Genomic DNA, 6,000 nt, shown 5'->3' with positions numbered 1-6,000 from the left:
TGTTATGTTTGATTCTGGAGCTTCGCATAGCTTCATTACTCCAGAGTGTGCAGAGTGTGCGGGGATCAGCGGGGATCCTGGAGAGCGTGCAGGAGTTGTCAGGGTTGCGGGAGGCAAGTTCCTGAGAGTGATTGGACGAGCTAGAGGAATTGATATTCAGATCGCAGGAGAGTCGTGGCCAGCAGATTTGCTTATCAGTCCAGTGGAGCTGTATGATGTTATTCTCGGGATGGATTGGTTGCATCGGCATAGGGTGCATTTGGATTGCCATCGGGGTAGAGTGGAGTTTGAGCGTTCAGGAGGGAAGTTGGTTTTTCAGGGTATTAGACCGACTTCGGGGAGTCTCGTGATCTCAGCCATTCAGGCTGGGAGGATGATCGAGAAGGGCCGTGAGGCTTATCTGGTTACTATATCTATGCCAGAGTCAGTGGGGAAGTCTACGGTTAGCGGTATTCCAGTAGTGGAAGAGTTTGAGGATGTGTTTCAGCCTTTGCAGGGATTACCACCATCTCGGTCGGATCCCTTTACCATTGAACTGGAACCGGGGACGACACCGTTATCCAAGGCTCCTTACAGAATGGCTCCAGCAGAGATGGCAGAGCTGAAGAAGCAGCTAGAAGATTTGTTGAGTAAGGGATTCATCCGTCCTAGTGTATCACCGTGGGGAGCGCCGGTGTTGTTTGTGAAGAAAAAGGATGGGAGTTTCCGGTTGTGTATTGATTATCGGGGTTTGAACCGGGTCACTGTGAAGAACAAGTATCCTCTTCCTAGGATCGATGAGTTGTTGGATCAGTTGAGGGGTGGTACTTGGTTCTCCAAGGTAGATCTGGCGTCGGGTTATCATCAGATACCGATAGATGAGGCAGATGTGAGGAAGACTGCTTTCAGGACGAGATATGGGCACTATGAGTTTGTGGTGATGCCCTTCGGATTGACTAACGCGCCAGCAGCGTTTATGAGATTGATGAACAGTGTGTTTCAGGAGTTTCTGGATGTATCTGTCATCATCTTCATCGACGATATTCTGGTCTATTCTAAGAGTCCTGAGGAGCATGCAGTGCATTTGAGGGCAGTTATGGAGAAGCTGCGGAAGCAGAAGTTGTTTGCCAAGTTGAGCAAGTGTAGTTTTTGGCAGCGTGAGATGGGCTTTCTGGGTCACATTGTTTCTGCAGAGGGGGTTTCTGTAGATCCAGAGAAGATTCAGGCTATCAGAGATTGGCCTAGACCGCAGAATGCCACAGAGATCAGGAGTTTCCTTGGATTGGCAGGGTACTACAGGAGATTTGTGCAGGGGTTTGCAAGCAGAGCACGTCCTATGACTAAGTTGACAGGGAAGGATGTTCCTTTTGTCTGGTCAGAAGAGTGTGAGGAAGGCTTTGCAAGCCTGAAGGAGATGTTGACTACTGCGCCAGTGTTGGCTTTGCCTGAGCAGGGAGAACCCTATGTGGTTTATACAGATGCATCTAGAGTTGGGTTGGGTTGTGTTCTGATGCAGCATGGGAAGGTGATTGCTTATGCTTCGCGGCAGTTGCGGGTGCATGAAGGCAACTATCCTACTCATGATTTGGAGATGGGTGCGGTAGTTTTTGCCCTGAAGATTTGGAGGTCTTATCTTTATGGTGCAAAGGTACAGGTGTTTACAGATCATAAGAGCCTGAAGTATATATTCACTCAGCCTGAGCTGAATTTGAGACAGAGGCGGTGGATGGAGCTTGTGGCAGATTATGATTTGGAGATAGCCTATCATCCTGGAAAGGCTAACACGGTTGCAGCTGCTCTGAGTCGGAAGAGGGTAGCTTCGGCTCAGGAGCAGGAGATGGAGTCTCTGGTAGGGGAGATCAGTGCGTTGAGTTTATGTGCTGTTTCACAGGAACAGTTGGGTTTGGAAGCAGTAGATAGAGCAGATCTTCTGAGTAGAGTGCGGTTGGCTCAGGAGAAGGATTTGGGGCTGGTGAATGCCTCTAAGGATGTGGATTCAGAGTATCAGGTCTCCAATAATGGTACTATCTTGGTGCACGGTCGGGTTTGTGTGCCCAAGGATGAGGAGTTGAGACAGGAGATTCTGAGAGAGGCTCATGCGAGCAAGTTGTCCATTCATCCAGGAGCGACTAAGATGTACCGTGATCTCAAGAGTTACTATCATTGGGTCGGGATGAAGAAGGATGTAGCTAGTTGGGTTTCGAGGTGTGATGTGTGTCAGCTAGTGAAGGTTGAGCATCAGGTTCCTGGCGGGTTACTGAAGAGTTTACCCATTCCTGAGTGGAAGTGGGATATGATCACCATGGATTTCGTGGTAGGACTGCCAGTGTCACGGACCTTTGATGCTATTTGGGTCATTGTGGACCGGTTGACTAAGTCTGCACATTTTCTGGCCATTAAGAAGACTGATGGAGCAGCGGTCTTGGCTAAGAAGTATGTGAGGGAGATAGTCAGGTTGCATGGGGTGCCAGCGAGCATTGTGTCTGATAGGGATTCCAAGTTCACTTCGGTGTTCTGGAAAGCGTTTCAGGCAGAGATGGGCACTAAGGTGCATATGAGTACAGCTTATCATCCCCAGACTGATGGACAGTCAGAGAGGACGATCCAGACGCTGGAGGATTTGTTGAGGATGTGTGTGTTGGATTGGGGTGGCCATTGGGCAGATCACCTGAACCTGGTAGAGTTTGCTTACAACAACAGCTATCAGGCGAGTATTAAGATGGCTCCTTATGAGGCTTTGTATGGGAGGCCATGTCGTACACCATTATGCTGGACTCAGGTGGGGGAGAGGAGCATGTTTGGCGCTAGTTTTGTTCAGGAGACCTCAGAGAAGATTCGGGTTCTCAAGCTGAACATGAAAGAGGCTCAGGATAGGCAGAGGAGTTATGTAGATAGGAGGAGGAGAGATCTTGAGTTTCAGGTGGGAGACAGAGTGTACCTCAAGATGGCCATGTTGCGGGGTCCGAACAAGTCATTGTCAGAGACTAAGTTGAGTCTGAGGTATATGGGTCCATTCAGGGTGATTGAGCGGGTTGGACCAGTGGCATATAGATTGGAGTTACCTGAGATGATGCGTGCATTCCATAAGGTTTTCCATGTGTCTATGTTGCGGAAGTGCCTCCGTGAGGGAGAGGAGGTGTTGGCTAAGATTCCTGAGGATCTTCAGCCTAAGATGACTTTGGAGGCGAGACCAGTGAGGGTTCTCGAGAGGAGGATCAAGGAACGTCGGAAGAAGAAGATTCCTTTGATGAGAGTCCTGTGGGACTGTGATGGTGTTGAGGAACAGACTTGGGAGCCTGAGGCAAAGATGAAGGCAAGGTTCAAGAAGTGGTATGAGAAGCAAGCCGCGACTTGAGCTTGTCTAGCCTGGTCCCATCTGTAATCCGTGGCTGGAGCGGGAATGGAGTATTCCAGCCCATCTCTCTTGTTACTCGGTCGCTTGGGGTGGTTGGTTGTGCGACTCAGTAACAAGATGAGGTGGTGTTTGGGGTACAAAGTTTCCGTGAGGCAGGGTTGTGAAGAGGAGTTTCCAAAAATGGAAAGTGTTAAATATGGAAAGTTTTGCGGGAGTCAGAATTTTGTCCATTTTAGCGGTGGGAAGCCTTGGGAGGGGCTTTTGTGCCTTTGTGGCGGACTTTTGAGTCAGAGTGCCTGTGTGTGGCGGTATTGTTAGACATTGTATGGCCTTTGTGGCGGGCTTTTAGCCAATTGTGTGGCCTTTGTGGCGGGCTTTTAGCCATTTGTTGGCCTTTGTGGCGGGCTGTTTAGCCAGAGTGTCTTTGTGACGGTCCTTCGGGACAGATGGTCTTTGTGACGGTCCTTCGGGACAGATGGTCTTTGTGACGGTCCTTCGGGACAGATGGTCTTTGTGACGGTCCTTCGGGACAGATGGTCTTTGTGACGGTCCTTCGGGACAGACGGTCTTTGTGACGGTCCTTTGGGGACGAGTGGCCTTGGTGGCGGTCCTTTTTAGGACATTTTGTTTGGCCTTGGTGGCGGTCCTCGTGAGGACATTTTTGTTGGCCTTTGTGGCGGCCCTTGTGGCGTATATATGATCCTTGTGCGGTCATGGGGTATCCCGGTGTGGGAATATGTGGTTGGTAAGACATTGAGATGTTTTACGCGAGCCACGGGAAGGAAACCTGGATAGGGATAGGACTCAGACGTGTTCAGAATTGTTTGCTCGCGACTCTTGGGGGACTTAGGTTCTCCTAGTACTGCCATATTCAGAGACTTTGTGGCTCGGGAGTATGGTTAGTATATCGACTTCGGATGACGATCCGGGGGCACGCTGTAGGGTGGCAACCCGAGAGACGAGTTGGACTTTTCTTTATATATTATGGCATGCGGGCTTCAGCCTGATGAGGAGCCAACATTTGGCATGCAGACTTAGGTCTGATGAGGAGCCAATAAAAACTCAAGGTTTAGGCCTATGAGTAAAGGAAAGTCCAAAAAGTCAAGAGCAAATGACGCCTGGAGCGTGAGTCTATCGCCTAGAGGTGACCTTCTGTAGATCGGTCGGAGGAGTGCAGGCCGTGGAGACGGTTGCACGGGAGTCCTTGACTGATGGTTGTCCGAGATTCGAGGACGAATCTAGATTGGTGGGGGAGAATTGTAACATCCGCAAACCAAAAATTGGTTTTTGGGGATGGGTGTCGATCGACACCAAGGGGGTGTCGGTCGACACCACTTATTTTTCGGTTTGATCAGAATGAGTTTTTAATCGATTTGGTTCGGTTTGGTTTAAGGAAACCATTGAACCGGGTCTTAAAAGGAAGGAAACGACCTAGGTCGTGTTCCAGAGGTTGTGGTCGCCGTTTTTGTTTGAAAAAGAGGAAAAGAGAGAAAACAAGTGTTCTTGAGATTGTGAGTGAGATTGGGAGATTTCTTGGCTGTTCTTGAGAGATTGGAGGCTGGGAAGGTGCTAGAAGCTTGCTAGGAGTGAGGGATTCGTTCTTGTTGGTCAGAATCTTCTTGGAAGAGGTGAGTGCATGACCATGGCTTATCTAAGCTAAGATCTCTAGATTCTATGTGATTTGGTGCTTATGTGGTTGTTTCTTTGAGTTCTCTATGATATTTCGTTGCTGTCTGGGCTGGGTTTGGCTTCTGGGAGTGCAAGGAGCGGATTGGAGAAGCTTGGAGGCGAGATTCGGAGTTTCTGATCGAGGGAAATCGCTGCTCGGCATCAGTGTCGGTCGACACCAGTTGGGGTGTCGGTCGACACCAACGCGAGGACGGCTCGGGACTTTAGCGAGTGTCGAACGATGCCATGTGGAGGTGTCGGTCGACACAAAGTAGGGTTTTCGGGAGTGTCAGGCAGAGTGTCGGTCGACACCAGTTTGGTGTCGGTCGACACCAGATAGTCAGTGTCGATCGACACCATCTGGTGTCGGTCGACACCCCTTGTTCAGTTACGATGGATGTTGCATGCTATGTATATTGCCTGGTTTGTTTTATTGATTGTTGTTTGTGGCATGTAGAGATCTTATTGCTTGTGTGTATAGCCCAGTAGATGGGAGGATTGCCTCACTGAGTGTTTATCAAATACTCATGCATCTCAATTTGTGTTTGTGGTGCAGGTAAAGGCAAAGTGTGATCGTGGAATCAAAGGCAATGAAGAGGAGGATGTTCTAGGGACTTGATTGTATGGTTATCTGGCATTGCTAGGTTGCTAGAACTGAGTCTTAGAGCATTGTTAGGATTGCTGGTTGTTTGATTTATGCTGTTTGGGATTAATGCTGGATATTACTTATTTGGTTATTGGATATTGTTTTATTGGATATTTATTGGTATGTGGTTCCGCTGTTGGATTGTGAATGTGGTTAGGTGGCTAGTGGGTATGGGACCACTAGTTGTAGTTATTTAATTATTATTATTATTTATTATTTAATTATTAAAATAAAAAAAAATAAAAAAGGTCGGTTGTTTCATTTGTCAATTGGTGACAGCTTGTCCTGTGGGAAGGTTGTTAAAGGGTGGGGACCATGGTTCGAGGAACGCCTGGCGCACCAATAACCTACT

This window comes from Camelina sativa, chromosome 12 (genome assembly GCF_030686135.1).
Source record: "Camelina sativa cultivar CO46 ecotype springtype chromosome 12, ASM3068613v1".
NCBI classification, from domain to species: domain Eukaryota; kingdom Viridiplantae; phylum Streptophyta; class Magnoliopsida; order Brassicales; family Brassicaceae; genus Camelina; species Camelina sativa.
Note: the sequence above shows the minus strand (reverse complement) of the source record.